A 27725-nucleotide genomic window follows, 5' to 3' on the forward strand; every position below is an offset into this window, starting at 1 on the left:
TTCTGCATAGCCCGGCTGGCTCTGCTTTAATGGAGATCAATAGAGTATCTGTCAATATGGCGTCGGTGCAGGACGGGCCTGACTGAAGTTATCTCCGACTGGCACGCCACAGAAGTGCACGCACACGTCTCTCACACACACACACACGTGCACGCACACACACACACACACACGCACGCAAGCCGTTTACCGTCAAGGAAATGTGGAGACGGCACAACTTTCCAAGTCGCCCGTCGATAAGCGCTGCTGTGTTACACGTTCACATACAAAGCACACGCTAACCGACACCAGGCGGCGATCAATAGGACACGATTTGCACCGCTGCCTTCCGACGGCGCCGACGGATCAGGAGGTGTGATGTCACGCCGCCGCTCGAACGCAGCGTGAAGCCGTGAACTCACCCTGGCGTCCGTGACTTTGAACTCTCGGAGGATGTACTGAGGCATGTTGTACTCGGCCATGGGGTCCACCACGAAGTACTGGTACCTGGCCGAGCGCTCGGCCGGCCAGTACTGGTGACACTTCTCCTGAAACGGCAGATTTAAAATAAAAACGTGTGCGAGGTTGAAAGGAGCTCGTACTTTTCCTCCGTCCTCACCCGTCCCATTTCCCTCAGCTTGGTGAGCATGACCACGATGGTGGCGTTGTGTTCCCACAGCATCCTCCAGAAGTCTTCGGTGGTCTCCGCCAGCGGACCCTGGGTGGCGATGTAGCCTCTCTGCTGCCTGCACACACAGACACACTCATAATGACGACGATGATGATGATGATGATGATGATGATGATGTCGTCTCCCTGCTTCTTCCTCCGTCAGGAATCGACCGGAAAAAAAGGGGGTCGGACTCCAAGCGCCCTGAGCGTCTGAATCATCGGCGGAGAAAAAGCGAGTGGCGAGACGGATGTGACGGGATGCGACGGGTGAGGGCGCTGCGATGGAAACCTATCGGATCCGCTCACTCAACAAGCCGCCAGAGGAGGACGAAGGGTCGGGTCGTGTTAGTGCTTTTGTTTTTTACCTGTATCCATCTATGTAACTGGCGTTGATGTAGTCTGAGCCCTCCAGGCCTCTGATTGGCTGCAGGCAGACGCGGGTGGTCTCATAGGGCATGATGTTGACCAGTCGGTTCTTGAATTTGTTGCAAGGCAGGTTGGCTGTGACAAAGCGGGACGTGTGGGCTTTGGTATTCGCCAGCCGCTAAACGGAGAGAGAGAGAGAGAGAGAGAGAGAGAGAGAGAGAGAAAAGGGATGAATAAGACCAGACAACCTGCAGCTCGGAATGACCGGGGGGGGCTTGTCCTACGTTTTGGAAACACTCCCCCCTACCTTGAACTCCAGCTCCATGCCCGGAACGTGCTCCCCGCTCTCGATCTTGGACAGCTTCTGCATGTAGGAGTGGAGGCTCCTGGCGGCCACCTCCGTGTTGCCGCAGGCGACGGCCTCCAGCAGGGCCTCGTGGATGAAGCTGTACTGGTCCTCCGTCTGCACCATGTAGTTCCTCTGCGAGCGCATCAGGGTCACGTGGCCGTAGATGTCGACGGTGCGCTCGTGACGGATGCGCTCCAGCATGGCGTCGATGACGATGAAGCAGCCGGTGCGACCGACGCCAGCGCTAACAAGCGGGAGAGGAAAAAGAGGGGGGGCGTTGACTGTCTGATGTTTCACAGAGGGGGGGTGCGTACGGAACCTGGACCTGTGGCTGTCAAATCAGTATTCTATTCCCTGGTGGGGCGCACCTGCAGTGGGCGATGATGGGTCCGGCGTCCGGAGGGTTGCAGGCTTTCACCCTGCGCAGGAAGTTGAGGAAGGGGGTGGGATATTCCGGCACGCCGTGGTCAGGCCAGGCCGTGAACTGGAATTGACGCACTTCTCTCCGTTCGCTATTTCCACTCTGACGAGGAAAGAGCAGATTATTGTTGGCTGACAAATCTCCGTTCAAATTTTCCTTTCCGCGATTGAAAGTTGCCACACGGAGACCCATCGAGTAATCGACGCCGACCGACACGTTTGCATTCGTCGTGACTCCTGACTCATTACTGCCCGTCAGTCCTCACAGGGAACGACGCTTGGCTTGTTAGCACGGGAACATATTTCATTGCATTACTCTTGACTGTAAGAGGAGACACGCTAGTCACACGTTAGCCCTGCGTGGTGATCACGGCGCCGGGCACGGGGACGATGGCCTGGTTTCGATCGCTCCCTGAAGCCCAGCGTGTCGCCGTGTCCACAGTGGAGACTCGTGGATGCTCTCGTGGCAGATTTGGGTCGACATGACGGGGAGCGGCTTACCTTGTGCAGGGAGAGGGTGCGCACACAGAAGGTGGCAAGCTCCATCGTGTCCAGCAGGGTGACCTGGATCATCCCGTAGGTCTCTGTGCCGCGACTGGGCCAGTACTGATCGCATTTTATCTGCAGAGATTGACGTAGAAATGTCAGAACGCTCAGCTACTCTTATTATAGCCTTATTCCATTCTGCCAAACTTCTTTCCTTCAATCTGTCCGATCCCTGATCAGATTGAGCTGATGTAAGGAATGGCCCGAGGACAGGTTTCCTACCCGGGACTTCTCCTCCAGGCGCGTCATCATGACGACGGAGGCGGCCCGCTGCTCCCACACCGTCCTCCAGAAGTCCCCGAACGTCTCTGCCAGCGGCCCCTGGGTAGCGATGTAGGCATTCTGCTTCCTGTAGCCGTCAATGTAGTTGGCGTTGATGTAGTCGCTCCCCAGGATGCCTGCTGTTGAGATAGTCATGAGGCTCTTGCTAGATTGCAATCTGGGATGAGCGGCATTATAAATGAATGTACGGCATCAAAAACGATAACATATTGCGTTGCCTTCGGCGCCCGACAGACGGCTGCTTGGATGACAAACAAACAAGAGTCTGTGGGTGTAAAGTCAAGAACTCCTGATCAAACCCGTTCTCCCGCGCCTCCTCCTGCAGGAGTGCCGGCTTCACTTGAACGCGCCCACGCTGTTTGCCGGTCTCGTGTCACTGCCGTTTGCAAACTTCAGTCTCTATTAGCGTCTCCGAACTCGCAGTTAAATCCTCACCATCTATAGGCGCCAGGATGACCCTGGTGTGGTCGTACGCGATGACGTTAGCGTAGCGGTTCTTGGGCTTGTTGACCTCCAGGTTCGAATGCTCCCAAGTGAACTGCTGACTCGGGTCGATGGACTGTGGAAGAAGCAGCAGAGATGAACGCATTAGAGCATGCGGAGGCGCGCTCTGCAGAGCGTTTGAGGCTAATGGAAGGAGAGTGTTCCTTAATGCAGACATGTAGCAGAAATAAATTGGAGCGCTGAATTAATCATGAACACGTCGTCGGCACAAAGAGATACGGTTCTTAAATAAGATTTTAACATCTTAACATCTCTGAACTGCGACGACGCCGTGCATCCACTCATGTGGAAGTATTCGGTGTTTTCACCTCGTACTCCTGGGACAGTCGAAGGTTGTCGTTGGCTTTCAGCAGCTCGATGTGCTCGGCCAGCTCGCTGACGGGGATCGGAGGATGGCTCATCATTCCTGCACGACACGGGGGTGGGGGGGGGGTGTCAAAGGTCAGCTGAATAACTTAATTACAGCAGGTCAAACTATTACTTATATGCAGGGATGTGAAGATAATTACACAAGTGGGGGAAATCATGTATCATTAAGGAACACGACGAAGCAGAAAATCAATTGTGATCCGTGCGCGAGGACAAAGTGAGGCGAGGCTGCTTTGTTTTTGCAAATTGTTTTCCTTTGATGAATTGCTCTCTTTGTGATCGGAAGAGCAAACACGGACAGAACACTAATTAGGCAGGATGCGCACACAAACGCACAACTGAAGCGACCCGGGCCTCCTGCAGTTCGTAGTTCCATTCCAAAACAAAACAGCCACAACAATGGCCGGCCATTTGGTCACAATAAACGTGATCCATTTCAGGTGTAACGCACGCCCCACATTTCTCACTTCATTCTGCGGCTGTGGAAAACAGGCTCGTATTAACAGCGATTTCCTTCCACGAGAACGGCACCGCAGGCAATAACGACAAAACGCTCCCGTCAGGACCAAAATGACCTCAGGTGGCGTTAGCCAGGTTTTTTTTTCTTCATTATTGCTGAGCTCTCAAGCGCACAAAATCTCCGGAGAGGAGGAGTGTGTGAAGTGGGAACTTCAAGGTCGAAACCGCATGAGAGTAAAAAATGATAGAGGAGCTGAGCTCGTTCTGTGGGCGTCGATTTGGTTCCCAGGGAAATGGACAAAGAGACAACAGACCGTTGCTTTTTTTTTTGTGCGTGCTGGCCTTCCATGCAACGCGGCGAAGGGTCCGGGCTGTGGGAGCCACGGTCCGGAACATTGGACACTCAGAGCAGCCATTTAATTTAAAGGCGGACTCATTTGTGTGAGTCTTCAGGAATAGGTGATTATATTATATCTCCGTCCTCACACCATGAGTTCTGGACACGTTCATGCTCTCTGTGCATGTTCTCTGTGCATGCTCTCTGTGCATGTTCTCTGTGCATGTTCTCTGTGCATGCTCTCTGTGCATGTTCTCTGTGCATGTTCTCTGTGCATGTTCTCTGTGCATGTTCTCTGTGCATGTTCTCTGTGCATGCTCTCTGTGCATGTTCTCTGTGCATGCTCTCTGTGCATGTTCTGATGGAGAGCGGCGCTATATGCAGGTGTTGCACACAAATAGCAACTCTACTTGTGGAGAGGAGGGAACGCTCGGTGTCGGCGTGCGTCTGTTCTGATGCGTTATCTGAAACCTGGCATGTGGAATGTGGGCGAGCCGGAGATGATCCGCTTTTGTCACACTTTTATGACTCATCCGACCCGCTACCTGGCTAGTGACCATTTCTGATCTGGAGCTGCCAGGTGTGTGCCGTTTGAGATGCAGAGGAGGGCTCTCAGAATTCTTGTCTCTCTAAGTTATAATTAGTCGCATGAATATTTCAAAACCCCGACATTGAGCGATGGGAAGGCTGCTTTAATGTGCAAATTCTGCCTGGGCGTGGGCACACGCTTCCTACCAGGAGTCTGGAAGTTGATGCGTCTCATCTCCACCGGATCCGTTGGGTGATGAGCCATCGTTTCTGCGTTGCTCAAAAGGCTCTTGGTTCCAGGTTCAGAGTCCTTCCGCTTGCTGCTCCGACAGCAGTCAGTCAGAAGAGAAATCAGCAGACGGTAAAACAACAGGAGAGATGAAATGAGACTCGGGACCAGCATCGTTAGCGGAATAGCGTCTTAGCAGATATGGTGTTTTATGGCTTTGTACAAGCTCCCTGCGCGGCGTCTGGTGTTGTTTAATTGCTGTGGGTTAAAGGGAACAAAGAGCTAGAACATCGGTTTAATCTCACCTGTCAGGTTTGCTGCTTCCGGTAAAACGAGAGCAGGCAGGGAATAATTAGAGGAAGAAAAGGAAGGGAATAGACAGATTGTTAGAGGGGCAATTCGATATTTTTGCATTAGCATTCAAAAGCTTGATAGTTTGCAGCAGATAGCGTGGCAGAGGTCAGACAGTCTGGGCAGGGAGCAGACCTTTCCAACGGAATAAATCTGACATGATCTTTTCCTCATTTGTCATAGAAACATAAAACCATCAAATAATTGATCCGACAGTGAGAACACTTTTGTCTGGGCAGACGACGCCTGAAGTCGGCTGCCGTCCAGATCGCATCTCGGTGCTGCTGTGTAGGACAGATGAGGCGATGGGAGGGGGGGCTGATGAGTCATGGTGCTTTTGAGGGGGGGTTAACCTAAAGGACAGTGGCCAGCTGTCTCTGGTTGATTTATCCCATGCGCTTGCAGGGTGAAGCTTCCACTTCCATTAAATTGCATTGTAAGACGTACACATTCGCAGACGTACGAAAAGACGGCAGCTTTAAAGTCCAAAAATCTGCCTCACTCACTTTTTATAAAGGAGGATAGCGATAACAATACAGATGATGAAGACCACGGCCAGAACCGGTCCAACCACCCAGATCAGACCGTCGCCCCCATCGAGGGGCTGGGGGTCGGAGTCCGGGGCAATCACAGGGTCCGTGTAGGGACTGGCCACGTACATTTTCTGTAGACACACATTCAGGAAAAAGGCGTAAAACATGGGAGGACATTTTCTTGCGTTTATCGACACATGAGCGATCAGTAATTCAGAATTCACAAATGTAAAAGAACAAAGCCCTTCACGTCTCACACCCAGTCCCGCCAAAATAAAACGTTGCAAAGTGGTATTCGCTGCAGCGACGCTTCACTTTAGATTTAGTTGTCTTTATATGTGATATAGTTTATCAAAGAATTTTAGGCACTATATAAAGAATGTCTAAAATACATGATGTGTGATTTTACAATCACAATAAATGACCTTTTTATGAGTTCGGTCGGAATTCTGAAAAGAGCCCTGAGCCGAAAGCGTCGCTCGTAAAAGTCATGCAATAAAAAAATTGCATCTAGTATAATTCCAGTTGTATATTAAAGCGCTTTGATTCCTCTCATACAAACAGCGCACAAAGCAATATCAGTTCTAGCACCACAGTGGGGACGCGCGCTCTTTATTAGCAATGGCAATGGCGACGGAGGTACGTGAAGGTTATTGCCTTTTGCTTCCAACGCTCTGACTGACGTGAATTTTATTGTTTTAGCAGCGAGGGAATGAGGGCGGGCATCGTGTCGATTACGATGTGAAGTGACAGCCTGCAGCAGAGACGAACAGGCAGCTGGGAAAGAGGGTGGGCTTTACCAACACAATAAATAAAAGAGAGGTGTTAAAGCGGGTTTGGTACCCCGGTGGTGGAGTTGAGCTCTGCCAGGATGAAGAAGACGTATTCCTGCCCCGGGTCGAGCGCTCGGTTCTCAAAGCCTCCGTAGTCCAGCTGGTCCCCCAGGGTGAAGAAGGCCGGCAGGGTGGCAGGTGTGAAGCGGGCTGTGATGTAAGCCCGGCGCAGGTCCACCTGCTTCTGCTGCCGGGAATCCCTCTGCCTTTGGCTGATGTCTTTCAACAGCTGAGAGACAGAGAGAGAGAGAGACAGCGTTCCAGTCGACGCGGTTGTGTCTGATTGCAAAGCAGGAGCACTGCTAGGCGTTCTCTGCAAGGGGAGCGTGTGTGTGTGTGTGTGTGTGTGCGTCTTCCAGACATCAGGAGGCGCTGTCATTGTTGTGGTTCTCACCTCCTCGAGGTCCATTTCATCTGGGCTCTTGAGGTGCCTGATGACGCCGCGGGCTCTCCTCAGCGGAACCACAACGACATAAACATTCCTGCGGGAGCAGAAGGCGTGACTTAAGTCGATCAACAAAAGCGTTCATGCCGGAAACGTTCATATTTAATTGCCGACCTGTACTCAAGGCCGTCTGTGGGAGCCACGACGGCCGTCACGCCACGGCCATTAAATCTGTCTTTCACTCTTACTTGACGGGAGTGCGAGTCTCCAGCGATGGCAGGATGATGGTGACTGTGGTCTCGGTGTCACGGGCGTGATCAATCTCAGGCCGGCGGATGGTGATTGGTGGGGAGGTCTTGGCGGAGATGCGATGGCGAAGACCCCCCATGTTTCCCTCTGGGGCAGTTATCTTAAAGTCGTAGTTGGTGTCAGGCTGGAGATTCGGGATGACCGCCTTTCTCAGGCGAGCATCCACCTCCATCTTCTGTTGGTTGTACTCCACCTAGAGGACAAAGCAGGAGTGGCAATGGAGATGTGTTTTATACATTATATGCTGATGATGTCATATTGTACTTAAAGGCACACATTTTATTTGGGGATATTTGATGGACTATAGGCATAAAAGGCTCCACAAAACCTTCCATAGAACATCAAAATGATATTTTTACATTACAGTAATGCCTTGACCTACGAGTATAATTCGTTCCTGGACCGAGCGTAACTCGTAACGCTCGTATGTCAAATCTATTTCCCCCCCCAAAACATTATCCTATCCGGCCATCTAAAAACACCCAAATCAATGCTAATAAAAATGGAAAAAAAGTGTTTAATTGCTATATAGATACACACACACACAAAAAAAAAGATATAATATATGATATACAGTATTACTGTAATATAAAATGTGGTTTTCTTATGAGATTAACTTCGAGACAGACGATAGCACCCGGGGGGAGGAAGGAGGGACAGAGACACTTTATACAGTAAATCCCAATAGAGCCAGCATCCGGCACCGGGACAGTCATCGCTCACCCTGGGAGCATAGCCCAGGTTGCGAGGTCACATGGCAAATGCTGCAGCATGAAATACAGCATTATGTCGGGGTAATGCACATGCAGCAGCTGATGTACATACACTAAAGCGGTAGGGGTTGCTGCTCTCCGGAAACTCCCAGGTCAGAAGAACGCTGGTTTTAGTGGCCAGATTGACGGAAAAGTTCCTCGGCACATCTGTGAAGCGGATAAAAAGAGAAGAATCACTCATGAGGAAGTATTTATTCAAACTATCAGCTAATACTTTGCCACTGCAAAACCTGTAAAAGAGAATGGAAGACATATCAGTCAGATGTGTTACCGGGGGGGATATGTGATGTCCAGGAGGTGAAGAGGACAGTGGATGACAAGAGTAACAGCACAGATAAGAGACGCGCCAGCGGAGGAATGTGACATGCCACATTCACAGAGTGCAGGGTTGTGTTCGTTAGACTCAGGATTCAGCATGTCAGCAACAGGCTGTGGAAAAAACGGTGGCTGTGGACGTCTAGCAGACAGAAAAGTAAAAAACCAAAACCTACCTGTCGACACGGAGGGGGGGACAGACGGCGGGTCTCGCTCGACTCAGACTGAACGCTTACCTTCCAGGTTCGGGCCTGCGATGACATTTACCTGAGGCTTGGTGAAACATCCATTAACATTCAGCCTGCTTCCACTGGTGGTGAAGGGTGTGTGATGAAGGTATAGGTGGGTGAGTGGAGGATACTTGGGGGGGGGCGGGGGGGCAGTCATGTTTCCCTGGGCTTCGCTCGCTGTCAGCCCAGGTTGGACGCTGACCTGCAGTAACTGGTGCAGGCTTCTTCTACTTCACTGTTTTTGACGGGAATCTACATAAAGGGGTGGGGGGTGGGGGGTTGCTGAACAAGTGCTTAGGAAGTGAAGGGGGGTGGGGGATTCCTGAGGCCTGCCCTACCTGTTTCAAAGGCCAGGGTTCGGCTCACCAGAGGCGGGCTGAAGGGACCTGGGCCTGCTTTGTTGTGGGCCCTGAGCTGCACCTCGTAGGCTGTGCTGTGATTGAGGCCCGAGACGGTGAAGCCGGACTTGCTCGCCGCGAGGGTGATCAGCCACGGGGGGGCAGGTAAGGCTAAAGGGCCCGGATCAGTGGAGGGTTTGGGGGCTGCAGCCTCTTTGTAAGCTAAGGTGTACATTGTGATGACTCCGTTGCATTCTTCCGGCGAAAGGGGCAGCCAGGAAAAACGGAGGGAGCAGCAAGTCGCGTTAGAAAAGTCCAACACTTTGGGGTAGCTTGAAGGTGGGAACATGGGAAGTGTTATTTCCCGCCGCGCTGCTTCTCCGTAGCCTGCTCGGCTTTTCGCAGAGAGGACGAAGACGTAGGCGGAGCCTGGGGAAAGGTTTCCGACGGTGATGTTTTTCTCCCGACCGGTGAAATCCGCCACTCCGTCTAAAGTTGTATTCTTCGGGCCAAACTGTAGGCGGTAGCCTTGGATTTCCACCGGGCGCCCTCGGCTATGAAAGCCCGATTCGGACCGGTCCAACGGAGGAGCCCACCGCACCGCCACTGCCGGACCTGATCCTGGACGTACCCAGAGGGAGGGGGGCCCAGGCACTGCAAACAGCACGGGAAGCAGAAAATCAATTGCTATATATATATACAGATAAACATAAATCTTGTACAAGAATTAGAATTGATCTGGCTGGTTATTTACTGCCCGTTCCTGTTGCAGATCAATGTTTGAGCATGTTGCTAAATCCGCTGGACTGAACTGTCCGCTCGGCGCAGGCTTACCGATCCCCAGCGTCTGCACCGGCTTGGCTTTGCTGTGCGCTCCATCCCCTTTGGTGGTGTAGGCCGCTACCGAGACGGAGTACTTCGTCTCTGCTTTCAGACCTCCTAAGATCAGCTCCTGCAGAGGGGAGGCCACGTCAGCGCCGTCAAACGAGCTTTAAATATGAGACATGACTCTTTATTCCAGTTTCTCTGAAGTAGGAAATTATCAAAAAGTTAAATGGCACATTTCAATCAAAAAAAAAAAAGTATTCTAACTGTATAACTCTGCGTGTAGTGGACGTAGCCGAAGTATCCTGTGACTCTAAAGTTCATACGTAATGAGATTAAGAAGGCTCGTCTGCACTCACATACTGAGTCGAGTCATTCTCCTCCATCTTATCCGGCAGAGGAGACAAATGAGACGGTCAAAGGACGGAGAGACAGACAGGGAGGATGTTCAATGCGAGAATAAATCACAGTTCGAATTATTCAAACATTCAGCTGTGATGTCACCTGAGACTCATCCAATAATAGATCTTTTATCCAGGGAAGGTTTCGTGCGTCACTGCTTTCTGTGCGGCTAAAATGCACCTGGTAACCGCGGATCTGGCCTTGCCGTAACCGCGGCAACACTGACCGCCAGGTGACTCGAAGTGCCGTGGAGTTGAGCGGCTGGACTTCCACCTGACGGGGGGCCGCACCTGGAACTAATCGCACACACACACACGCACAAAGGTGGAATAAATGAAGCTTAATGATTAGTACTGATTAGTTCTGATGTTCGGCTCTCACTCTTACCGTCCTCATCAGTTCTGCAAAGGACAGGCGGACTGTTGGGTCCAGTCCCCACTGAAGTGGCGGCTGCCGCGGCGATGCTGTACCAGCTCCATTTCTCCAGCCCCTCTAACACTGTTTGCCCCTGCCGGCCCAGTATAGGAAGCCGCTTCACCTCCCGGCCCGGCCCGCCGCCGCCGCCGCCGCTTGCCCCAGGAACTCGCTGGTAGCTCAGCACATAACCTGCCAACTCACCGTTCTGGCTCTCCACGGGAGGCGGCCTCCAACTTACGCTCAGCGAGGTGGAGCTGGAACTCTCGCAGGAGACCCCCTCGGGTGCAGCGGAGGGCTCTGATTGGACAAGGAGCAAGCAGGGCAATCGGCAAGTTCAGGAGAGGCCCGGGAGAATTGGGAGGAAAGATTAAGAGGGGGGGGGACAATAAAAAATGAACTGAAGGAGATAACGCCAGGACAACCATGACTTGGGGATAAAGGGGGAGCCAGCAAATAGAAGTAGAATGCTAGGTTCAGAAAGACAAAGGCGTCGACCCTGAGTGGACAACTGAACGATTACGACCAGAGTAAGGAGCTCTACAGGATCCAGCTGAATGAATGACAAACAGAAACAGATCAATCCTTCCTTTCAAGCATGCACAGCGCCGTACACAAAGAGCAAAGCCAAATGCGAACACGACATCAACATCAGCAGCGTGGCGGCGTAATCCTTGAGTCCCCGGGATAATAGAGTGGCCCAACTCTTCGCTCCGCCAACCGGAGGAAGGTCTCGGGCGTCGCACTCGCATGGACACAGAGAGAAATACACCAGCGCTGATTCGTGGGCTGCAGGTATCATCACTCTACCTATATAACGAGAACACGCACAAACGCAATGCCAGAGTGCGTCCGAGGCGTCCCGGGTCGAGCTTGGGAATGCATGGCAAGTGTAAGAGTGTGGGAGCCGACGGGCTCGCGTATCTCTGCCCACTCAGCCATGCAGCCGCTGTTCTCTGGGCCTCGGGGGACAATCGAGATGTGCTGCAAAGCTCGGCGATAACAAAGCGCACGTAACCTCCCGGGGAAATGAAATAGTCTGGCGCCTTCTCCCGTCTCGGACACCCCTCCACCTCCTCAGCTGGTGCACCTTGATCCCCCCCCCTTTCTTTAAAAGCAAGGAGTTAAAAAAAAACACCCCACCACCTATAAAAACATTGTGTCTTTCGAGCGATTATAAAAGCTGCAGGGAACTTACCGCTGAAGCGATGGAGCGCCGTGCTCTGCAGGACCTGGGGCTCTTTTCTCAGCTACGAGTATTCATTATTTCCCTTGCTCAATTTTCTCCATTACCTTAGTAGTTGTTTTTTTTTGTACGAAAGCAGATACGAAATGATATAGGCCATTTTTTTTTTTTACTTTTTGGATTCTCGTTACTATCAGTTATCAGGCAGGACAAAAAAAGAGAGAAAAGGAGACAAGGGAAACGTGGATTTAAAATACAGACCGACTCTTACCTGTCAACGTAGCAGGCCAAGCACTGCCCCTTCAAAGCTCCTCGCCAAAGTGGCAGACATTTCCCCCCCCCCTTTCATAGATATTAGACACCAATAGATTGGAAAAGGTGAGAGGAGGGAGAAGAAAGGGAAGCATTAAGCAGCAATCGGTGCTCCTTCTCCATCTGTGGTGAGGGTGAGCCTGCGTGGGAAAGCGAGAGACCGGGAACAAGAAGAAAGGAAGTGTCCAACATGGATGGGATGGGATGGGATGGGAGGGGGCTCGGACAGACAAACGTGAAGCTGCTTCCCAGGCTTCAGCAGTAATAGGAGCTGCCATGGAGAAAATATCTGCACTAGATGCAGACGAGACTCAACGCGATAGGATTCACGTCCACGGCTGAGACGTACTCGCTTGAGACGTCCTCTGCACCAGCTCGTTGGTGAAAGCGCCGATGCCTTTGGTCGAGATGGCGGCCAGGGAGAAGGAGTACTCCGTGTTCGCTTTCAGCCGCTCCACCATGTAAGAATTTCGGGGCCCGAAGGTCAGCTTCTCCTATTAGAGAGAAGAAAGAGGAGCAGAGGTGTGATGAGGGCGGGGAGGAGGAAGACATTAAAGGAGAGTTAGAAGTGAAAAATGGATGAGGGCTGTCACCGGACGCCGGGCTCAGTCTCTGAAACGTCCTCTTTTATCTATTATTCCCCGACCCCGCAGTCTTCTCAGGAAATCTGCTCGGCTTTTAAGAAGGAAGAGACGAGGTCTTACCAAACTGCCAAACTTGAGCGGCTTGTAGAGCAGCTCGTAGTTGACGATGCCCTCCTTGGTGTACGCAGGTTCCCAGGTCAGCTCGATGCTGGTGTCTGTCACCCGACCCACTTTAAACCGCCCCGGCTGGCCCGGGACTGAGTGGGTGGGGGGGGGCAGAACCGTCAGCGAGGACTCTCATCAATACCGATTTATATTTAGAGTATCTATACAAATGCATATTTATAGAGAAAAAAAACATTCCTATTATTTAAATAATAATGTATATGTTATCAATGTTAGATGGTACTTATATAAATGTAAACATTTACATGACCCAATGAGAATTCAGGAATAATTCATATTTTAAATCCCTTCTATACAAATGATAATAAAATATAATGGGTTTTTTTTCCCTTGATTTTGTTCTATAAGATCATATTATGTTAGCTATTTGTTTTTGCTAATTTTTTATGATAAAGTGTGAGCGTGCGTGCTTGTCTTTCGTGGGGCCCCTCAATAAGCTGGCGTCTCATCCAGGGTGTGCCCTGTCTTTTGCCTGTAGCCTGCTAGTCAGAAGAATTAATAATTGGAGCTTGATAATGAATTTTCAGGGACACCTAAAGCTGAATTGATTCATTTTGAAGAAGTCCTTATTGTTCTGACAGCTCCAGCCTCATTGCAAAGGTTCATAGTGGATTGCATGACGAACGACGGCGACACAAACACACTGACCTCCAGGCATGACTTTGACATGGACCGGGTCAGAGAACGGCCCGTCCCCGACGGAGGTGAAGGCCAGGACCTGGATGGTGTAGGTTTCTGATGTCACCAGGTTCTGAATGGTTGTGATGACGCTGTCCTGCACGTTGTGGATCTGCCACTCGTTCATTGGCCTGGATGGGTCCATGGTGTAGTAAACCCGGTACCCTTTCACCTGGAGGAGAGAGGCGTGCCGATAGTAATCCATTCTACCGCCGTTGTATCGCAGCATGGCCCAGATGGTCCTGTGGATTTGTTGCTTCACTGTCTGCTAGAGGTCACACAGTGATGTCTGCATGTCTCTGTGCCGCTAACCCTGCTAAATAAATCTCGCACTGAGGTTGACAAAACCAATTCCGATACAAGATGCGGATCTCCTCAGATTGTGCTCTTCCTATGGGATTTATTTACAGGCAGGTCAGACAATAAACCCACGGCTACAGCGTCGCCTTAACCCTCCACCTCTCCGGTTATTGTTCCTTAATGTCTCTAATCCCCATATGCACTCAATCCACTTTGTACTTTTATGAATTTACTGTACAGTTAGGTAGGCTAGGAAAAGAAATGGGCCTCAGGAGAGACGGCTCTTAACTTAGAAAGGACAGTCCAATTACCTTTTTCTTTCTTAGAGGGTGTGTGGGGGGGGGGGTATAGCAAGGGAATTACAAGTGGGAAGTCTCTGCCAAAACGCAATCCCTGCAAAGGACAGGAAGCTGCAGACTGGAATAAAGCTCCCGATTGCGTTTTATTAAGGGTTTATCATTCCAACCACGTTTGGGCCTTTGTTCAATTCCAAAGTGTTGTTGGTCCATCGTGAGTGAGGGGAGATGGAACATCAAACAAAGGGAATGAACGCCGCCAAAACAATTTCACAGGTTGAAATTCATTTTAAAAGACAGTCTTTTTTTATTCAACTATTTAACAAAAGTCTATTATTTAGGGCCTCTACGAAACACATGCAAAATGTAAAGTAATGTTGTCAATTTGTTCACAAAGAGCAAAGCTGTAGACATTTAGCACCAAATGTAAATAAAAACAACACAAAATAAGCAGGTTTTCTATTACTGGCCCCCCCACCTGGCCATTCGGTTCCTCCGGCTCCTCCCAGCGGACCATCACGGTGTTTTGAGAAATAATGTGGGCCTGGACGTTTCGGGGTGGGCTTGCAGGGGCCTGCTCTCCCGTCCGAGCATCCACGCGGGTGGACGAGGGCCCCTGTCCGATGCTGTTGAAGGCTGACACCCTGATTTCGTACTCGGTGTTGGGGTACAGCCCGCCGATGCTGTAGCGGGTGGTGGTGATGCTGTCCACCGTCTCGTACTTGCTGTCCGGCCCTTTTGCTCGGTACTGTATGATATAGTAAGAGACGGGGTCTGGGTTGCCAGAGTCCCAGGTGATGGTCACGCTGGTGGCAGTGGTCTCCGTGACGATGGGAGTGCCAGGGGGCTTTGGCAGAGCTGGGGATGAGAGAAGTGAATTATATCGTATACAGTATATTACTTATTGATATCGCACCCTTACATATCATTGTCAGGTCCAATTGGGTATCAATACTTAGAGTCTCTTACTCTTCACTAAGACCTGAGCGGTGGATTCGATGATGCCCAGGCTGCTCATGGCGACGCAGGTGTAGTTAGCCGACTCCCGGACGCCATTGAGCTCCAGGACGTTCCGCCCAATCGGCATCTCGTCCTCGGGAGTCAGATCCTCGGTGCCCAGCATCCACTTGACGTAGGGCATGGGCGAGCCCACAGCCACGCAGGTGATGTTGACGCTCCCACCCGGCATGATCTCGTGGTTGGAGGGGAGGATGGAGAAACGAGGGGGCACGCGGCGCACTGGGAAAGGAGGAGAGTCAGGGTAGAAAAGGAAGGGAGGGGGGGGGGGGGGGGGGGTAAAGTGGGGGGGGGGGGGGAGAAAAGTAGGGAAGGGAGTGAGGAGAATAAAGGAGGAGAAAAAGAAGAAGGGGGGAGTGAAGGAGAATCAGAGATAGAGAGGAGGAGCGAGGTGGAAAGCCAGGTCGAGATCGAGAGACAAAGTGAAGGCAAGAAAAGAGAGAGAAGGAGAGGAGAGGTAACAGGAAGGGGGAGAATGAACTTCAGGGTTTTTACAGAAATTACAAACGGATAGTTTAAGTTTAGTCCCAATTACTTTATGGTACTGATGATTCCAACAGAAAGACACAAATCTCGTGTTGAGCTCCACCAATCAGTGAGCTGCCTACTCAAAATAATGTAGTGACAAACTCTTGAGTATCTTTTCAACCAGGACATGACACCTATAGTCAGTTTCTCTTCTCATCGGTGATAATACTTTGGATTATAGTGGAATGTTTCTTTTCTCCCCCCTTCTTATGACCCATCAAACGCGTTTAACTAGTTCACGTAATTGTGCCGTGCCTTGAGGTCCTTCTGCAACTCTTTTTGGAGAGGTGTGTGTGTGTGTGTGTGTGGGGGGGGGGGGGGCATGCTGATCAATAGCGGGGAGTTATTTCCAATAGTGCATCTGACATACCCGCCTCACTATATTAGGAAGAGATGCATCGAGAGACTGAACTCATAGGTCACTTGCATGCCTGGGCGACTCAAGAGGGATAAAAATGGTGAAGGAACACAAAGAAGAGAACGGAGAACTGAAGGGAGGCAGAGAGGAGCGAGACAAGACAGATAGAGGGATAGGGGAAGTGAGAGAGAGAGAGAGAGAGAGAGGCAGAAAAAGAGAGAGGCAGCTCTGCTTCTCTTCCAGACAATGACAGGCAATGCAGCAAAGGACAGCCACATTGTACAACAAAGTACTGTACAATACATAAGATTCAGAACTCATACAGTGTCGTCAAATGATGATGTGGACAGGTGTGGATCGAGGGTCGGACCCGTTCACGTGTTTACAGAGTGATCATCGGACACAGTAATTAAAGAACACCAAGACAGCATGAAAGAGGCAGAGCGGGAAAGAACGAGTGCGAGCAAAAAAAAAAAAAAAGAGAAGTATGTGAGGTAGAATGTGCATGTTTATAAGTCAATAAACTTATGTACATGTGTCTGTCGCTCCTACACATCAGGGTGCAGACAGAATGCGGAAGAGGAAGAGAAAAAGGGGAGGAAGGGAGAGGAGGAGGGGGGGAAGACAGGGAAACGGAGATAAAGAGCGGATTAAAAGAGGGTTTTGGGGAAGGAGGGAAAATGGGGAAGAGAAGAGGAGCGAGGAAGAAGAAAACACATGGATCTATTTAAAAACACGGCTATATAACAGAGCCAGGCCCATTCAGAGAGTATAGGTGCTTCAAAAGTAAAGAAAAAAGCTAGTAGAGATTGGATGTAGGAGGAAGAGAGAAGAAGAGGATACCCTCGGGCCACAAGACAGGAAACAGAGAGAGAGACAGAGAAATGGTCAAACGTCTCCGCATGGAAGGAGAGCATGAAAGGGAAGGCAGACAGAGAGCAGAAACATAGTCAGAAACCGGTTCTGTTCAGAAAGACTGGAGATAAACCCGATTCAAATAATGATAAATAATAAGTTACAGCAGTCAGTCTAATATTAATTATGTCAAATAAACATATGAAATAAAATAAAGGACAAACCAATAAATAATTATGCTTGAAATGTAGAATGTGTAACATCATTACTTGGAATCTTCACGGGCCACGCCCCCTACGCCAAGAATCCAGAAGCAATCGGATAGAAGTTAACATTTTTGTGTGATTTCAACAAATGATTTTTCTTTTTCTTTTCAAAGTTGCTGTGATGTCGCCGTTAGTTCACGGGTAACGGATTAAGTACAAAGCATTTGGAACAGCTGTAAAAAATAAAAAAAAAAAAGCCAGAGGATACCCAGAATTGGATACAGACAAGAGACAACAACAACAACAAAAAAAAAACAGGTAGATCTGTTAGAAAACACACATCATTGGGCAGGCGTCTCCTGGTCTGAGCATGCTGGAGACAGACAGACAGACAGGCTGACAGACGGCATCCATGAAAGCTCCATGCACAAGACAGACACAGAAAAGTCACAACGACTGGATGACCGACACAAGTCAAAATGATCCGAAACATTCCGAGTTACAAAAATAAAAGACTAAAAAACAGTCAAGTTCTTCACAATAATACAAGCTCATAACCAGAGATAATCCTTCACACCCCCCACAGAGCTTCTAGCTTAAAGCTAATCGACCCGGCCCGCCTGGTTCCCCTCCGTTTGCTACAGTTTTGAGGGAGAGCGAGGATCTTCAGTCTTTACAGGGGGTCGTTGACTTACGACCTATGCGACTTTACGACTTTTCGACCGCACTCGTCTCTGTGAGTGTCACCATATTCTGTAATTACCGCTTCCACCAAGGAGGTTGTTTTCACCACAGGAGGACAAGAAATCTGCCAGACGGGCATTTGTTTTTACACTCGTTTCTTTATTCTCTTACTTTAGCAGAACCCCGCAGGCAGCCATTTCTTGTTGGGATTTAAATTACGGTTTCATATAGTAAAAAAAAAAAAGATAAAAAAAGCTGGGCGTGAGTAGATTTACTGATTAATACATGTGGATATAATTTCACTGCTGTAAAGGATGGAGGCGGAGCTATTATAATGGTGTTATAATTTGAAACAATCCCCACACATGAGATGTATAATCTGTATTTATTAACGGACTTGAGCTGTTTAATAAATGTAGGGGAGGTTTAATTTGTGCTACGGACCAATCTAATTTCCTTCAGACACCACTATGATGCTGTTGTGTGGTGTTGGTTTTAAAAGGTTGCACCGCCATCTACTGCTCTGGCATGCACACTACAAAAAAACACACCCACCGTTGTGTAAATTCATGTTATTCCTAACTGTGTTGTTTCACCTTCTTCAGTTTAAGTCATGGATTGAGCAAAGTAAGAGATGTATCCGGCCTAAATGACACACTTAACTGAAAACAGAAGCACAAATGCAAGCATGAACGCGAATGCAAACTTTCCACTCAGTGCAACAAGTGCAGGACTGGAGAAGATGACAATGAGGGGGGGGACACACACAACGTCACGCACAATGAGACAGAAACGGGCGAAAGACATGACGAGACAACAAATCCAATAACATCGATCGGAGCATATCGGCATGATCACAGACTGCGCCATGCAAGTGGTGCTCGATTCTCTTTCTCACTCCTTCCATGCAAACATCACCTCTTTTTAATCTTCCAATTCCAGGGTCTCCATGACAACAAGATCATACCATGCAGAAAACATTGATCATGTGGGAGATGGGAAGGGGGGGGGGGGGGTGCGAAGGCAATACCAAAGGTTCTGCACACAAGGCCTCACAATGCAGTCAATGCACTTGGCTGCGTAGGCAGACCACTTCATCATCATCATCATCATCATCATCATCATCGCAGCAGCTTTAGAGAAATCAAGTCTCTTCATTTTGGAGAGAAAATCATTTCACTTCAAATCTACTTCAGTCTTTTGTGTTGTTTTTTTTTGTTTCTCTCTGTTTCAATAAGTGAAGCTTTCTGAAACAAAGGAGTAACAAAAGAAAAGAAAGAGCACACCAACCTTCTCGAAGCTCTGAGGGATGGAAGGGGGTTGATGCGGAACACAATGATGTGAGGGGTGGGGGGGGTGGGGGAGAGAGAACGGGGAAACACAGAGAGAATAAAAACGGCCAGCGCAGAGCCATTCACTCCCCCACATCTCTCTCTCTCTCTCTCTCTCTCACACACACACACGTTCTACCTCCAGACAGCCATACACACACTTCTCTGATACAACAGACACTAGAATTGATCAATTTGAACATTGGTCATGGTCTTGGAGCTGCAGTCCGGCAGCTAGAATCAGCTCAAATGATGCTTTAACACAATGAATAAATTGTCAGCCTGATTAACTTTCAATTCCATCCAATTCAGTTTCAGAACGAATTAGTGCATCTTTTGTGCGACTGTGTACAGAAACCAATTTAACAGACAGATCAGTGACGATTCCATGCAGTTAAACCAAGGTGCCGTCCCGGATTCAAACGCCGGGACGTTCCGCCAAGGTTTAAGGTGGACTAGTTAAGGATGGTTGTGAGCAAATACCAAACAACAGAGTCAACATATAGTGTAGACAATGGATGGGTTAGTAATACTTGTTTATGGGAAATAAATAGCTTTATTTGAGGCCAAGCGCACCTTAACTGTGGTGATTTCTGCGTGTGCGTCTCTGTGCGTGCGTGTGAATAGCGTGTTCCGGGTTCAGGTCCTACCTCGCACGTATAGGTTGGCCGGGGAGGAGTAGCGCACACCTTGAGAGTTGGTGGCCACGCACTCGTACTTCCCTTGGTCCGTTTCCTCGCTGTTCTCAATCTGGAGCGCTCCTGCGAGACAGAGAGGAGAAGAAGAAGAAGAAGAAGCGTTGAGACGAGTTTTCAGTACATATTCCTGCGTCCTTCCTCTTGGTTCAGCATCCTCATCCAGCGATGTTTGTCTGCTCCGGTTGCATTCCGACCCTCGGGTGTCTCCCTCTTCAATGGCTTCCACATCCGTTAAAGCACCTTGCTAAGGTTTGCGCGGCCAGTTGTGTCGTTCGAGAACAACCTTTCGTTTTCCCGCCTCTCTTCTGAACAGAAACGGCAAAACATGTGAGGTGATCTCGCATTTCTTTCAAAAAAAGTTTAAAAATGCAGAAACAAACCCCACAATGGCGCTTTATATACTTAGATGACACGACGGGGGACGGGGGGGGGAACCTTTTGTTGTCGATGCCTTTCTAAGTCAGTGCAGCTCACTGCTGCCACGAATGAAGCCTGTTTCTATCTTGAGCGCTAACTGGCAGCGGCTCCACGGCGTTACCCCACAGCAACCTGACAACGCTCTTCTTCACCTCCGCTGCTTGTTTCTTTTACCCCCTCAGCTTTTATCCTCCAACCCTGATCCCACTGCGGTAAACAGTGTCTCCCTTAATGTGCTATAATTACACGCAGCACTTGTCAGGCACTCGTTTGTTCCACAGGGAGCTATTCTTACTTCTTTTACATTTTGTATTTTTTTTTTTTTTGCAGTTCTAGCACATTTTATTCATTTATTTATTTTCGCTCTTTCAGCCTGCTCTGTCATATTTATTTCATACCGACTTTGATGCGACGCCGGAGAAAGAAACGCAAAACCGTGGATTTCACTCAAATATAAATGAAACTAAATCAGAAAATATAGCTAAATTATATCAATAATGCATTTATAGTCGTGCAGAAGTCTCATGGATGAAAACTTTCAAATGTCTACGCTGTATATCTAAAACCTCTGAGATATGTGTTAAAGTATTTAATTATATTTTTGTCATGCTGGAGAACTTTTATTTAATTTTATACTATTAGACAACCAGAAAATCTTATAGAGAGATAAATGCTGTGTCCTCATGCATTAGTGATGCAGACATAATCAATCACAGGCCTTGTTGTCTTCACTTCCTAGCTCCTAATGCAGCCGGCATCCAATGGAGCTGTCCAGTGCTGAAGTTCATCTTCAGGATCAGCTCCGTAGGCAGCCGGCTACATATGGAACATTATCTGTTAACCCCCGTTAACTGATTGCATTTGGGCTTTTGAGGCATAAAAAAAAAAGATTCTTAAAGAATGTAATCTGATCGATGTACTGGTGACATGTAAATCGAATTGATTGATAAACAGATCACAGGAAGGAAATGAAATGCTAGCGTAGCTCTGCACTCCAGGAAAGAATGCAACCTGATACTGGAGTAAAGAAAAAAAAAAGCACCACGGATTCATACAAGGCGTTTTGTCCTGATCGTGAGATAAATCCTGTAATCACATTTCTGGAGGTTCGGCGGTGAAGGAGTTGGACTTGTTCTGCTCTCACTGCTCGGCCACCCTTCAGGGTTGTGCTTGGCGAGCTGAGGCCCGGCCAGCTAGAGCTGCCATCCGTTCGCTGCTGCCTCTGATACATGAAAGTAAAGAGCCGATGCCCTCCTCTTCCTCTCCATCTTTCCCTCTCTCATTTCCGCGTGGTACGGGGCAGAGCTGGGAGATAAACAGGAATAAATGATCTGCTCCGCAAGGCAGAGCTACTGTACCTCCCCAGAAAACGAAGGGGAAGCAAGAGCAGGAGTGTAGAGGAGATGGATCCGGACAGGTGGAGCTCTGCAAACAAGAACCCGTCTGACAGCTGGAAGCAGCTCGTAGGGTGAGCCACCAGTGCCTATTTGAAGTCGCTGTTTGAAATCTTCCTTTATGCAAAACATGTCATCACCTTACATATGCTCAGTGTATATCCACTGTATATCTGGACAAACTGGGGACCTGGAAAAACTGAACGACAGCGGGATGAAAGGCACCAAAAGAGAAGGTGGGGGATGACAGCTGGGAGGGGGGGGGGGGTGCTGAAGCTGCTGACAGACCCGGAATGAGAAGTGGCTCTGGTAAATTGAGCTGCTGTGAAATTGTGAATGGTGTTTTATGTCTGCCGGGCAAAGACTCATCAGATCGGATGACAATAGATGCTGCTAACCTGATAGCGCTGCCAGGATATTTGGGTCAAACAGATCACCTGGACTCCAAATCTCCAAAAGGTGAGACTCTAGATTCAACTGGGAAGGAAGAGCAGCTGCCAGTTCTTGACAGCTAATGGGGATCCAATAAATAATAAATATAATCAATAAATATCCAGAACCGGAAAAAAAAGGCTTAAACAAATTTGAGATTTGAGTCGAGAGTCAAAATGTCAAACTGACCCAAACTATGACTGTTACCATGGTGACCTCTGATCAGAGCAAGGGTCTTAGCTGTGGCAGGTTCACCAAATGCCCAGCGCTCAACCCGGCGGTCCATATTGCGTGCCATCTGGCAGAGCGTGGCTCCAGAAAGGCCGCTGTGGATCTACGCAAACCCCAAACCCCAAATCTCAAACACAAATGTTAGCAAAGGACAGATAGCCTGCCACGGTTCTCCTCACACGCGTCTACACTGGTGCAGCAGATGGCATGAAAAAGAGATGGATGTCTTCGTTGAGGTATACAGATGTCACGTGAAGTCCAGCTCTGTCTGTGCCATATGTTCATCGCCCTGGGAAACCAGCGGTGTGGGCCTGCAGGTCTCAGCTTTGCACCCGTGCCGCTCAGGACGACCTTTAGGGACGGTAACCTGCGCTGGGGGGGGACGCCACGCAGGATGGATACCGGAGGGCTGGGAAGTCATCCTTTCTGGGATTTGAGTGTTGTTGCTCTCAATGTCAATTTCTCACCCTGACTGATATGGGCCATAAAAAATATGTCCAAGAGCCAACAGAGAAAGAAAAGTGAGAATGTTTGTAGCTCGAAACAGATGCATGGCTGCGCTCCAGCCAGCGTTTGGCAGCCATTCACCAAATCAGAGGCATTACTTGGAAGGCGTCCCAATCAAAGAGACCTTAAAGGACCATTCCGTCCATGACGCATCTCGGTGCTATTTTGTGCCTACCTCAGGTGTAATTGATTTCCTCCAAGTCATTTCCCTGCAGCGTTCGCTTCATTACGCCGTGCATTTTTTTATTTTGCTGTGTGGCTTTGTGATGCTTTTGGTGATTTGGAATCCTATTAAACCACGGCAAATCTCACTGAGCAATTTGTTTTGCTTCTGTTGCACTGATGTGATACGTGTTCTAATGCTCTGTAATGGCGAATCAGAAACCTACGGGGCTCGACGACGAGCCACGGAGGAGACGATCGATGGTTAAATCGTGCACGCAGCTTCAAAAGTAAATAGTGTTCACTGTAATGCGGATGTAAGCATACGTACTAGGAGTATAAACATATAAACTGTAAAATGTATGTTCAGGGACTCAGATACACAGACTACTGGTAACACTCCATTCATGTCGTTGTGAAAAACAGCAGAAAATGTAAAAGCTAAAGCTCAAATGGGCCTAACAATACAAAAATAAGATTTTTGGGGGGATAAAACATCCACCTTTTGGAGCACTTTGATGAAAGTGTTTTAATTTCTTTGAATTGTATGCATTCAGATTCATTTTCATGTTTAGGCAGCATGCAGGATATAATCTTTATGTAAAAGGTTTTTTTTTGTTTATTTTAATCTAAGGAGTAAAATGGTACAAAAACAGCTTAAACGTGTGTGTTTGTCTTTGTTTATCCATAGCCACTTGTCAAGACGTGCTGACCTGTTCGTGATTACATTTCATTATCCTCCAGGAACGCCAGCCAAACAACGTAGCATCACAAGCGCTACCTTGGCCGAGCAGCACATCCACACTCACAAAGGTTATCCTCCTTTAATTACATTACAAACAAATATGCAGACATCTAACCTCTCTGATAAAATAAGAACGCAATTCCTTGCGAGCCGTAGCTGATAAAATCTGGTTATATTAAATCATCACAATATGAGCTAAGCACATATAGGACACAGATGACACACACTCATTTCTTTCAATATCAGAATATTGTGAAAATATTAAACACCAAGAAAACATCAATAAATTATCCTCTCTTTATCTCTCGATGAGAAAATCTGAGAAAATACAATTAAGATTGTTTTCAGATAAATTGACATTACAATTTTCTAATATTTGTGATAAGTGTAAGCACAGTCAGTATTTTTATTTATTTATTTATCTACCATCGGAGGAGATTTGTTCCTCTAATTTGTCATCTATTTATAATCTTTTCTCCCAAATGTTAGTAAAAGAGCTTTGTTTTTTCTTGGCTTAAAGATGGCACAATCATCCCTTTATGTCTTTAAAAAGGTTTTACACTCCCAAAGGATGCATATAAACTCAGAGAGGAGCACGTAATCCCTCAAACCTAATTAAAACACGATAATCGCTAAATCTAGAGCAGAAGGGAATTCACCTGATACCGATATTGGTTTATAGATGCACTCCATGTGTGCTTGTTTACCGATTTTTTAAAAATGAAGTCAAGCAACGGCGGAGCTTCCTCACCCGATCGGAGCTGCTTGATGCGACCCTGGCTGGTGCTGTGGTCGACGGGCAGGAAGTCTTTGAACCAGGAGATCTCTGGGTCAGGGATGCCGCTGGCGGCGCACAGCATGGTGGCCGTCCTCGTTCGTTCCACTACCTTCAGCTGGGGACCCATGTCTATACTGGGGAAGCCAAACGGCAGCAAGTCCTCTGGAAGAGTGAAATTAAAGGAGAGTCATCAGAATTTAGGGATTATACCACATGGTGTTTTAATAAATCATGTCAAATGTACTTTAATTGAAAACACAAGTAAGAATAAATCGTCTAAAGGGGACGGTGTGTATCTGGACCGGATTTCCTGGATATCTCTCCATTAGTTGGACAGCGAATGTTAGACGTTTTGGAGATAGAGAGGCCAGACTTGGATGGTTTGGACATGTCCAGAGGAGAGACACGAGGGACTATATCGGTAGAAGGATGCTGAGGATGGACCTGCTAGGGAACAGGGCTAGAGGTCGACCCATGAGAAGATACATGGACATCTGCAGACCCTTGAAAGCAGACACACTGGCGAGGACAGCGGCGCCGCTGTACCCTCCCTCGTTAACGACCGTTTGCCCCTGCAGCTAGCTTTCATTAGGTGATCTAGTAGGCGAGCAGAAACACAGCAAGGTTTTTAGTGTGCGTGACAGAGCGTTTCCACAGGGGCATAAACATACCGCCCTGTCAGCAGGAGTTTAAATGCGCACACACACACACACACACTCCTAACCTGGAAGCACAGGTGTTTGGTGGCAGGGGCGGTGATGTGTGCGTTTCCATGGTGTGGCTCTATGGTGCTAATGATTCCTGCCTGATAACTATGCAGCGCTGCTCAGAAACAGCGGCAGCAATTAGAAGCTGGGATCAAGAAAACAGGCAGGGCACCGGGGGTAATAAGGACTTGTTAGCAGTAATTGTTCAAATGTACCAACGATTAGAGAGGCCGGGCTGGGATGTGTCTGGAAACGTCTGATTACATTGGGGGGGGGGGCAGTGGATAAGTGTGTGTCTGTGCGCTGCATGTGTGTGTGCACATACATATCTTCTTTTACAGTTATATTCTTATTAGCATCCTGGTAGATTTGCAGGGCGTTGGGAATAATGCAGACGCTTGCACACACACACACACACACACATCCAGGTGAACAAGCGCTCACCTCACACACACACTCTCTCTCTGCTGAATGGGATTAAACAGCTCAGTGGCAACGGTCCAGATGGCCAGACACGAAATCGAGCTTCCAGCAAGCCTTCCCCGCTCCCTCCTCTCCTTAACCTTCTACCGACTCTGTTGCTCTCACACATTCATAGAGGAACCTCCTCCATAGCTGGAACTATAGTCAGCTAATAAACCAACGCCTCAGGAACGTCTCAATTGTCACATCAACAGATTTCACTGAAACGGACATCGCTGACAAATCCAGAGCCGTCCAAGATGCAGAGCTTTGCCACGTCTCGGTCCTCCTCTGGGCCCCCCTGCTACCTAACCACGTGACAGACGTGCACCATCTGTCTCCGAGCAGAGGCAGGATCCGTGGCTCTCCTCCTCGGCTTTGTAGCGATGGCGTCAGACGGGAATGTCAAGCTGACGGAGGAAGATGAGGAGAAACGGCACAAGAGACGAGAAAGGGAACAAAATCTCAGAGGAGGAGGAGGACAGTGTGGGAGCGAGAGCCTCCCTGCCTCCACCCTCCTTCCCTGATCAATACTAATGATCCACCTCAATGGAGGCTAGGGCTACGGCCTACGGCCATTGATGAAAAACTAGAACGAGAAAAGAAAGGCAAGGAGCCGATCGATGGGAAGGTCAGGAGGCAATCTCCCCTGGGGTGAGGAATATGATAGGCCTACATCTGCTCCCCCCCCTATGCCCTCCCCCAACCACACCCCTCCTGAGAGGATTCAGACGGTCTTTTTTTTTTATCACCGCTCTGGCTCCAGCTACACGGACTCCCTGCCTGTTAATTAGAGCACGCCGCCACAGCATGCTCGGGGCGTGTGCGCCAGCATGCGCGTTGGTGGGACTTCATGCTCAGTATTTCAGTCAGGTCTTTATCAGCGCTGCACATGAAGGGTGCATGTGGACCTTGGATTGATTCATTAGAGAGGGAGGAGAAATGGAGGGAGAGAGAGAGAAAGCCATGGCTCCAGTGTGTATGCCAGAAGTGCTTCAACTTGGAAATACATAAACTTCTCAAAAGGGTTCTGGGGTTGTTGCAGTCAGACACTGAGTTGAGCTATCACATCCCCATGGCAACCAAAATATTGGAGGAGAAGCTCGCTCGGGGCTGTAGATACTAGATACTGAAACTTCATCCGACTCAACAGAGAAGGAAACGAGAATTCTACGCTAGGTAGCTAGCTCCAGTTAGGTTATTCTCTCTCGCAGCTCAGGTGGTTCCTTCCGCCTTTCTCCCAGCTGAGTGTCATTATTATCAATTTATCATCAATGGATCATTTACATGAGAAAAGCGCAACTCAGACACACTTCAACATCCACAATACTCCCACAAGAGGGCAGTTCAAAGAATTTACGACAACAAACATAGTGACGGTCGGCAGACGTTCTAATCGTGTACCTATCCCTCCACCCATCCATCCATCCATCCATCCCTCCGCCTTTCCACTTTGCGGCTCACGGGAGTTGCTGGAGCCTGTCCCAGCTTGCTACTCATGGGCGAGAGGCGGGGTACACCTCGGACGCGTGGAACTAGCGATCCTGCATTCTAGCATTCTAGGTATAGAACATAAAGCAGCAGAGAAAGCCGGCACATAGCCGTGGGCCCGCTGGGCACTGAGGTCCAGTTCACCGGAGCCACAGGTTTTCAACCCGGCTCCTGAATGAGTCAGCATCTGCTTGAAATAGATACTGCAGGCACTTTTTTACCAAATGAATCATTTATCAAACACAAACACTGCTGTTCAAAAGCGCTGCTTATTTTTATATTTTTTAATCTCCTGGTTAAACGGATAGAAAAAATGTGCCGTGTGTATAAACAACGTCCGCTTCGACAACAACGTGAAAACCGGCCAGGACCAACCGGCATCGTCCTCCGGAGGCTTGTGTTTGTACATATCAAGAGGCTGAAAGCGCAATT

The 27725-nt window shown here is 48.8% G+C and overlaps 1 pseudogene; it reads right to left on the minus strand.

Annotated features, from left to right (window-relative positions):
* Positions 1-27725, minus strand: part of LOC137904719 (receptor-type tyrosine-protein phosphatase S-like) — a 34021-nt pseudogene that overhangs the window by 1188 nt on the left and 5108 nt on the right.

Source organism: Brachionichthys hirsutus, chromosome 15 (genome assembly GCF_040956055.1).
Source record: "Brachionichthys hirsutus isolate HB-005 chromosome 15, CSIRO-AGI_Bhir_v1, whole genome shotgun sequence".
In the NCBI taxonomy this organism is placed as follows: Eukaryota; Metazoa; Chordata; class Actinopteri; order Lophiiformes; family Brachionichthyidae; genus Brachionichthys; species Brachionichthys hirsutus.